Here is a 9320-nt window from a genome sequence, read left to right on the forward strand (position 1 = left end):
CCCCCAACACAGGCTAGCCACCCTAAAGCATCCCATCAGTCTAAGGCAGCCAGCCCTGTAAAAGCAAACACACCATGTCAACCACCACCAAGAAAGCGAATAGCACAGCTCATAGGAAAGCGTTGTATGGTGTCCTGTGCTATCAACAAAGTTCCTCTTCAAACGTTGCTCGATTCAGGGGCTCAGGTGACTATGGTAGAGAGATGGAAAAAGCACTCCCCAACATCCAGATCCAGCCACTCGAAACCCTCCTTCTTGACCAGCCTTTGGACATTGCTGCAGCTAATGGCACAGATGTTCCCTTCGACGGATGGGCAGATGTGGAATTCCAGGTCTGTAGCGAGAACCATGGATGTGTCACCATCCAAGTGCCACTATTAGTCAGCCAGGACAGTCTTAATTGTCCCCTTTTAGGCAGCAATGTCATAGGTGAGATCATTAAAGCAAACCAAGAACAGTTAGGTGAAGCTGATATTTCTGCTTTATTAAAAGAGGCTTTAAGTATCAGTAACAGTGCAGTGGAAGGGCTAGTTTCTGCCCTCCAGATTTTGACCCCTGATGAAACCATCTTTGAGAGTAGTGTGAGAACAGGGAAGAGAGGTGTAACTATTCCTGCAGGGCAGATTTGTGAGGTGAAGTGCAGGGTCAGGGAATGGCCAAGGGGTGGGACAATGCTTTTTCAACCTGATCTAGCGAGTACCTGTCCTGAGGGATTAGAGCTGTTTCCAGCTTTAGTAGATGTTCCAAGTGGGTCTTCTAAAGTTGTTCAAATCCCCATTCAGAACCCAACAAAACATGATATCTATCTCACAAAGAGAACAGTGTTAGGCACATTGGAGGAAGTTACTGAGGTGAGACCAGTTAATTTGTCCCCAGGTAACTCTGAGCCAGTTTTCCCTCCCACTGTAAACACATGTTCAGTCAAACACAGATAGGCAAAAACAGTCAAATGATAGACACAAGACAGCAGACATGACAAAACATAGATGGCACCCACCTGTTGATGTGTCCCACCTGGAAGAGAGTGAACAAAAGATAGTCAGAGATATGTTGTACGAAGAGTCAGATGTTTTTGCCAAGGACGATTCTGACATTGGTTGCATCCCAAGCCTGAAACTGAAAATCCACCTAAAGGATGAAACACCAGTCCAGACATCACACAACTCAGTTCCCAAGCCCTTGTACAAAGAGGTTAAGGAATATGTCCAGAACCTGCTCGACCACAGCTGGATCAGGAAGTCTGCCTCTCCCTACTCGTCACCAGTGGTCTGCGTCAGAAAAAAAGACAAGAGCTTACGTTTGTGTGTTGACTTTCGGGGCTTGAACCTCAAAACCATCCCGATCGCCACCCTCTTCCATGCATCCAAGATTTGTTGGACAACCTTGGGGGCTACTCGTGGTTCTCGATACTCAACCAGGGCAGTGCTTACCACCAGGGCTTCGTCGATGAGAGCTCTAGACACCTGACAGCCTTTAGTACACCCTGGGGTCTGTACGAGTGGATCCGCCTCCCATTTGGCCTTACCAACGCCCAGGCCGCTTTTCAAAGGTGCATGGAGGGAGCCCTTGATGGTCTAAGGGACGAGTGCTGCTCTCCATACTTGGATGATGTGCTCTGCTTTTCCAAGACCTTTCATGACCACGTTGACGACCTGAGGAAGGTGCTCCACCGGCTGCGGGAGCATGGTGTTAAACTACGTCCAAAAAAATGTGAACTATTCAAAAGGCAGGTCAGGTATGTAGGGCGTCTAGTGACCAGTGCGGGTGTCCAGATAGACCCTAAAGATCTTGAGGCAATTTACCATCTGAAGGATAGGGAGCCAAAGTATGTTGGTGAGGTCAGAGCTCTCCTTGGGTTTTTAGGCTATTATAGAACCTTCATACAGGACTTTTCAAGGATAGCCAGGCCCCTGTTTAAGCTCATAGAAAGTCCAAGTGAGTTTAGTCAGGGAGTCACCTCAGCTAGAACAAGAAAGACTAAGCCCAGCAATGGCCAGCTCCCATCCAAGGCACCTGTCCAGTGGACACCAGAACACAGTGCAGTGGTGTCGCGCCTTGTTGACATGTTAACCAGTCCACCCATCTTGGCCTACCCAGATTTTGAGTCACCCTTCGTCCTTCACACTGACGCATCAAATGAGGGTCTGGGTGCAGTGCTCTATCAGCAGCAGGGAAACAAACTCTGTGTCATTGCTTTTGGCTCCAGATCACTCACGCCTGCCGAGAAGAATTATCATCTCCATTCTGGCAAGCTGGAGTTCCTTGCACTGAAGTGGGCGATCTGCGACAAATTTAGAGATTACCTCTATTATGCACCCACCTTCACTGTGTACACGGATAATAATCCCCTCACTTATGTTCTGAGCACAGCCAAGTTGAATGCAGTCGGGCATCGCTGGGTGGGCGAGCTAGCCGATTTCCATTTCACCATCAGATATCGGCCAGGCAAGTCAAACACAGACGCTGACACCCTCTCACGATATCCAGTCCAACTCCATGAACACCTGAAAGAGTACACTGAAATAATGCCCCCAGATGTTATTTCTGCCATCTGGCAGGGGGACAGAGCAATGAGAGACAGTGATGTGCCATGGGTGGCTGCGTTGCAGATGCGCCCTGATGCCGATGAAACCCCTCATGAAGGCATTCCAGTTATCACCCCAGAAAGTGTAGGGGCAGCTCAAAGGGGAGATGTTTCTATCTGTGAGGTGATAAACCTAAAAAAAGAGGGTGGAATCCTAATGACAAAGACAAGAGGCAAATGGGACGAGAGACACGCAGACTAATACAAGAATGGAACAGACTCACGCTTGACAAGGGAATATTGTACAGGCAGACAGGACAAAGGAAACAGTTGGTACTCCCCAGTAAGCTTAAGTCGACTGTGCTGAAACACCTGCATGATGATATGGGGCACGTCGGCGCAGACAAAGTCATTCATTTAGCGAGAGAAATATTTAATTGGCCCTTCATGCAACGCGAAATTGAAGACTACGTCATTCGCCAGTGTCAGTGTCTTAAGCAGAAGCAGCCTTGTATCCCAGAGAGAGCACCAATGGGCTCAATAACAACAAGCGCCCCTTTCGAGCTCATCTCTGTAGACTACCTCCATCTTGAACCGAGTAAAGGTGGCTATGAGTACATTTTAGTTCTAGTAGACCACTTTACTTGTTTTGCACAAGCATACCCAACCAAAAACAAGTCAGGCAGAACAGCAGCTGAAAAGATCTTCTCAGACTTTATTCCACGCTTTGGGTACCCTGAAAAGCTACATCATGACCAGGGCCGTGAGTTTGAGAACAGCCTTTTCCAGAGACTCCAACAACTGTCTGGAATTGCCCACTCTCGAACCACCCCCTATCACCCACAGGGGAATCCCGTCGAGCGTCTGAACAGAACCCTCCTACAGATGCTGCGTACTTTGCATGAGGAAAAGAAAACTGAGTGGAAGGACCATCTACCCCACATAGTCCATGCGTACAACTGTACGAGGCATGAGAGTACAGGCTACTCGCCATTCTTTCTCCTGTATGGCAGAGCACCACGTTTGCCTGTTGATTTGCTTTTCGACTTGAAATCTTAACAAACACCTCAGACCAGACGAGTATGCACAGAAATGGGCTTCTCGCATGCAGGAGGCATACAAAATTGCCTCTGATAACAGTGAAAAAAGCTCAGTTAAGGGGAAGAAACAGTACGACCAGCGTGTTAAAGGCATTGTGCTGCAGCCTGGAGATCGGGTGCTTGTCAGATATCTATGTACAGAGTTCAGCCAGAAACTGGAGACCGAACTCTCCGTGTCCTGCATCGAAACCTTCTGCTACCTGTTAACGATTTGCCCTTGGACCCAGACCAACAGACTCAGTGCACACCCAGAAAAAGACAAAAACGAGGAGAGACACACACAAATAACAGAGAAACAGGAGAGCAAGAGTCAGAACATTCTGAGGAAGAGGAGGAATACACCTACTGTCTAAGGACTATACCTGTGTATGAGAGGAGGAGAGTCAGACACCCAATGCCTCGGTCTGAACCACACAGTCAACTCAGTGCTGTAGCTCCTGAGTTCCGGCCAGTTGAAAAAGTAACAGAGACATTTCAGGACCAGCAGCGACATGAACCTGACCCTGTTGCAGTCCCAGATTCAGTGTCCCCACTAACACCGGCTGCTGCCGGACCGACACTGGCTGAGGAACTACAGGAGGAACAGGCAATGGATGAGACTGGGGAGGAGGCAGGTTCAGAGGAGCATCAGGACTACAGTGAACATGTCACCGAGCCCTCAGGAGAGGAAGTGCCACCTGTGAGGAGGTCAACTCGAGCAATGAAGCCTTGAGAAATGCTCACATATGACCACCTTGGGCAGCCTTCATATCAGCCCTGGGGGGCAGGAGCAAACCTGATGTTTGCTTGTGTCCCCTATCCCATGTCATTTTATCCAGCTGTTCCTGAACCTTGCTACTGCCCTACTTCAGTATGGACATGTTAGACTTGTGATAATGTGCTCCCTGACTTAAACATACATTCACCTGTACAAATACAGCAGACTGTATACTGACTATTAGACTTTCTAAACTCTTGACAACTACACCTAACTTGTGTTAGTTTGGTTCTAGATGTCCGGAGACATCTCTTAAAGCAGGGGAGGGTGTAATGGGTTAGAAATGCCACATGTTAAGTTTTTTATGTAAACAGACACAAAGGACTGTGCAGGTGTGTAGAGATAGGAAAATGAGTTTAACTTTACTGTCAGTAGAGAATACAAGAGCAAACTGTGTGTGTAGATAACTGTACATATTACAGATAACTGTGAATATTTTATGACAGCTGCCACCACAAGAGTTTATCTTGTCAGATTCAACTGTCTGTACTAAAAGACATATCAGTGTATTTGAGAGTGATAGTTTCCAATGTATTTTGTATTTTATGATGGAACAGCACTTTTGGTTACTCTGGATTACAGACTGAGCCTTTGGATTGACAAAAACGTCTTTACTGAACTATAATTAGATAGTTTTTGCATTTTGCCTTTTACTGTTTGCCTCTTTTAAATGTAAACATTTACCTTCAAATAATGTTCATTTTCCTACGTCTGGGCCACACAGCGCACCTCTGCCTGCGTCTCGCTTGCCTGCGGTGTCCACACAGAAAGCTGCTACTGCCAGCTCTTTCTTTCTACATGGAGTTTGACTGATAATGGCCATCAATAATAGAATGTGTCATATCATGTCATTGTAAATTTCATGTATATTTAGTTTAGACTGTAAATGGTTAAGAAGCATGTGCTCAATTGTGAAAAATAAGTCAATAATATGTTGGTGAAGTCTTTCTTTCTAACGGGTATGGTGGGGTCTGGTTGGTGATACTTCTGTGTCAGCAACATGCACACTTCGCACAGGACGTTTTTTTTTTTTTTTTTTTTTTTTTTTTTTTTTTTGTTACGTTGATTATTCCGCCAGTTAAACCCCCGCTGTCACCGCTTCAAATGAGAAAATCCCTCCAAATGACATCAAATTCCCTAAACGAATCAAACACGCCTCCAAACTGACTGTCAGGAGGGAAACTGAAAACAAATAAGGAAAATAACAAGCCTGGTCGCCAAAATAAAACATTGTACGTTTCTGCAAACCACAGAAATGTTGAATATCTACGTTTCAACCCTTGTAATACGTAGCATATCTACATTTCTACAAAGTAGCTGACACGTTTGAAGTTTATAATATAGCAAATGGACAGTTCCAGTGTAAATGGTTTCTGATTTATTGGGAAAATTGCAAAACGTGTTACAACTGTCCCTGGTTTTGCCGAGTTAAAAAAGCATCCAAGATCATTGGCAAACCCCTCCCATCAGTTGAATCACTATATATCAAACACACTATGAAAAAAGGCAAATAAAATAATCTCTGACCCCTCTCACTCTGCTCACCACATGCTCCAACTGATGCCCCACAGGAGGCGTTATAGATCCATGTCCACCAAAACATCCTGTTTCAAACACAGCTTCCTCCCCACTGCCATAAGGACCCTGAACACTTTGCAATAATTCCTGCCAGATGCACCTGCACTTTAAACCGTCTACTGTCTACTATACTATATGTAATGGGTTGGAAATGCCACATGTTAAGTTTTTTATGTAAACAGACACCCCCTAATTTTTTGTTAATTATTTGAACTAATCTAACTCTGTTTATATAGTTTTGACGTAAGGTCAATACTCAAAGATGTCAGTAGGCATCATGGTAACATGAAAATGTGTTTAAACGATTGTTTTAGAGTATAAGCCAGTCAGTCGCGAGTTAACGGTAAATAGAGATGCTATATTCAAAGCAGTTTCACTTCCGGTTGCTCGTTAACAAAGCAGAGTCGCGCCATTTTGTTAAGAGGTTAAGTGCAAGTGCAAAGGAGTGTTATGCTAATGTTGCAGAAAGGTTCTGTGTGCGTCACATCAGTGTAGGATGAGTGTAACTGTGGTGTATGTGTTAAAATAGGAGTGATTGTAGTAATGTCAGTAAAGTAAATGTGTGTTTTGGGTAATATAATTTTTGTGCTGTTATATTATATTTTATACATATATTTTATATATATATATCTTAGATATTTTATACATATATTACATTATATTGTAGTTAAGCCTATTATTTATTTAGAAATGTAAGTCATATTTTGAATTCATGTGAAGTTATTTTTCTTTAGACAAAGTGTTTTATATTGTTTATTGTTTATTGGTTTCAACATTTATTTTATTTCTGTAACATGTTTTGGTGTGAATGTGAAATATGAACCTTTAAGCTGTAGGTTTCAGGAAACTGATGTAACTGAGAAATATGTACAGTTTTATACTGTTGTGTTCAATATTAAATGAGCATCGGCTAGAGCAAGACGCTAACTTTGGTCTCTCCCTTATTAATCCTCAGTCCACAGACCATGTTTTTATCGGCTACCGGTGCACCCTTGCCTCTGTAACCTTTGCTGCCGGTCCAGATTTCCCCTAGGTCTGACACTGGTAACATATATATAATTATTGTTGTGTACATTTGTGTATGTTGTCTGTTGTGCCAGTCCTGTGTAAAACTGTTATCTGTTCTATGTCTGACACAGTTGTTATGAGCTTCCCTATATGCTGTATCGACCTTGGTCGTGTGGTCATTAAATGATTGATTGATTAATTGATTGATTGATCGATTGAAAGGTCCATAAACAGGTTTTCTTTAATGCAGTGCACCAGTGTTGTTTAAAGTCCTATCATCCACCTAGTGTTATCCCTCCTTTTCTCTAAAAAACAACTAATCTCACTTCAGTCCAGAGACCCTTCACTGGAACAGAGGCTGTGATCAGCTTGGATTCATGTCCACTGGATTCCAATGAGGCTGCATTGTATTAATAACTCAAGCATCTTCTCCATTGCAGTGGAAATACTCTATCACATTTTATCACCCGCCCCACTCGATAAGTAAAATATTTGCACTAGCATTTACAACTTATAAAATGTTCATGTATGTCAGTGAGACATATTCAACTCCACTGTTTACTTTCATTGCAGTGAATATTAAACCCTTTATTTTAAAAAAGCAAAAAAACAAGTTTATTTGAATTCAGATTTTATTAGCTGCTCAAAGCTCAAAAGCTCAAAGCTGGAAAGAATCTCAACGTTTCTGAAGTCTATACAAGATTATTCTGGACAACAGATAAGGACATCAACGCAGGTCACACAGAGGGTTAAGTACATCACCACATCAATAAAAGCAGCCAATATCAATATATTTTAGAATTGAACAGTCTAATTGTTTTGTTACCATTTGCTCTAATCCTTTATTCATGTATTGAGATGGTGAACATGGTCATCATTTTACCTGACAAACAAACTATTAATGCGTGCATTGCTGCTATGCTGATAGCATTTACAAAAACATTTAAAAAATGAATCATCTTTGTCTTTGCACAGAGAACCGCAAAACCCTTTGCAATATACTCTTCTTCAGGTTCCTTCAGCAGGCTTTTCTTGTACTCCTCTAAGCTCTTCTCACACTTCTGACCATAGAACGAGTACTGGCACTCACACATTGCTATGCCTGATACTACAACACATTTGCCATTGTGCTGACATTTGACCTTAGAGCAAGGATCCACAAGTGTATGTGTTTTAGTGAAGGAGTCCTTCTGGTATGCGTGAGAGTGAGAGGTGTGTGAATATGTTTGAGTATGGAGGCAAATGAAAGAGGATAAAACATGAGAATGATAAATAAACTGAAAGAAAGGACAAATGGATATCATGAAATGGCAATTTGAAAAGGAAATAAGGGAGGTGTTGTAAGGTGTTGTGCACATATGTGAGAGAAAACTGTGTGTCTCTGTGTGTGCGTGCATGTGTATGTGTTCCCCTTGAGTCTTGAGTCCTGGTGGGTAATATCAATGAATAATATCAATGAATAAATATAACTCATGAACTGCATCAACAACAGAGCCTCACAAGTGTATCATTTATTTTTCAACAAATCAAACTTTTAACATTAAAAAGAAAAGTGTTCAAGTTTAAGTTAATACTTAATTTGTGTCCCCGTAATGCTCGTAGTACAAACTTAGGGGCTTTTTTCCTTGTTATACTCAAGTCTTCAAATGTAAAGTACTTACACAAAGTTGAGCCAAAAAGCAGAACAGGTGTTACCTTTGAACTGTTAGATGTTGACCTGATTGATGTAAGACAGGAAACAGTGGCTGCAAAAAAAAAGGAAAAAAAAGAAAAAGAAAAGCAGAACTGATGAAGCACTTACTGGTTCCTGGAACCACAGACCAGAGCTGCAATTTGTCCTAAAAATGAGGACTCTCTGCAATTTGGCAACTCATTTTGTAATATCTTAAGGCCCAACGCAACTGTGTGAACTCAATCAACATATAAAGAGGAAATAAATTACACCATATAACTAATCCAGGTAGTGCAACTGGTCTCCCTGCTAAAACTGAGTACCCTCACACTGCCAAACCTAAACCCTGTTTCATTCTGGAAGTCTTTAACATCATTATGTCGTGTCTAGAATTTTGTAATTATTTTATGTATAAAATATGTAATATCTGAATGACTTATATAAGTTAAACACTGAAACTGTATAATTAGCTGGTGTGTTGTAATAATTGCTTTTAAATATATTATAAATGTATTATAATATACATATGGTGTGATGTAGACTTAAACAAGCACCCTTAGCAACAAATCCCTTTTGTCATCCAGCTTTTATGATATTGTCAACAGTGCAATCTTGACCTAATTTAATTTGAACACTTCTGAACTGTCACCTGACTTAAAAAAAAAAAAACAGACACACACA

The sequence above is a fragment of the Thunnus thynnus genome, chromosome 21, assembly GCF_963924715.1.
Source record: "Thunnus thynnus chromosome 21, fThuThy2.1, whole genome shotgun sequence".
NCBI classification, from domain to species: Eukaryota; Metazoa; Chordata; class Actinopteri; order Scombriformes; family Scombridae; genus Thunnus; species Thunnus thynnus.